Here is a 421-nt window from a genome sequence, read left to right on the forward strand (position 1 = left end):
CCACCACTACTAGTACTACCACCACTACTACCACTACCACCACCACCACCACCACCACAACTACTACTACTACTACTACTACTACTAGTACTACTACTACTACTACTACTACTAGTAGTAGTAGTAGTAGTAGTATTAGTAGTAGTAACTACTTGGGGATTTATTGACAAAAAGAGTATTCAAATCACACAAAAAATTGAAGTAAGAAACTACCTCGCAATGTCATTGTTTGGAAATCAGTAGTTAGCTCTTCAATATTAGTATATATTTAATATTTTATGCTCTAATTTTTATTTGTTATCCCTTATGTCCCGTATTTGGTTTCAACCATACCTATACAATTATTTTATTGATAATTATAATCAATCTTGACTATATTATCTTGCATCAGTATAAGAGAAATAATTTCATTAGTTATATT

This window comes from Ipomoea nil, unplaced genomic scaffold, assembly GCF_001879475.1.
Source record: "Ipomoea nil cultivar Tokyo-kokei standard unplaced genomic scaffold, Asagao_1.1 scaffold1895, whole genome shotgun sequence".
NCBI classification, from domain to species: domain Eukaryota; kingdom Viridiplantae; phylum Streptophyta; class Magnoliopsida; order Solanales; family Convolvulaceae; genus Ipomoea; species Ipomoea nil.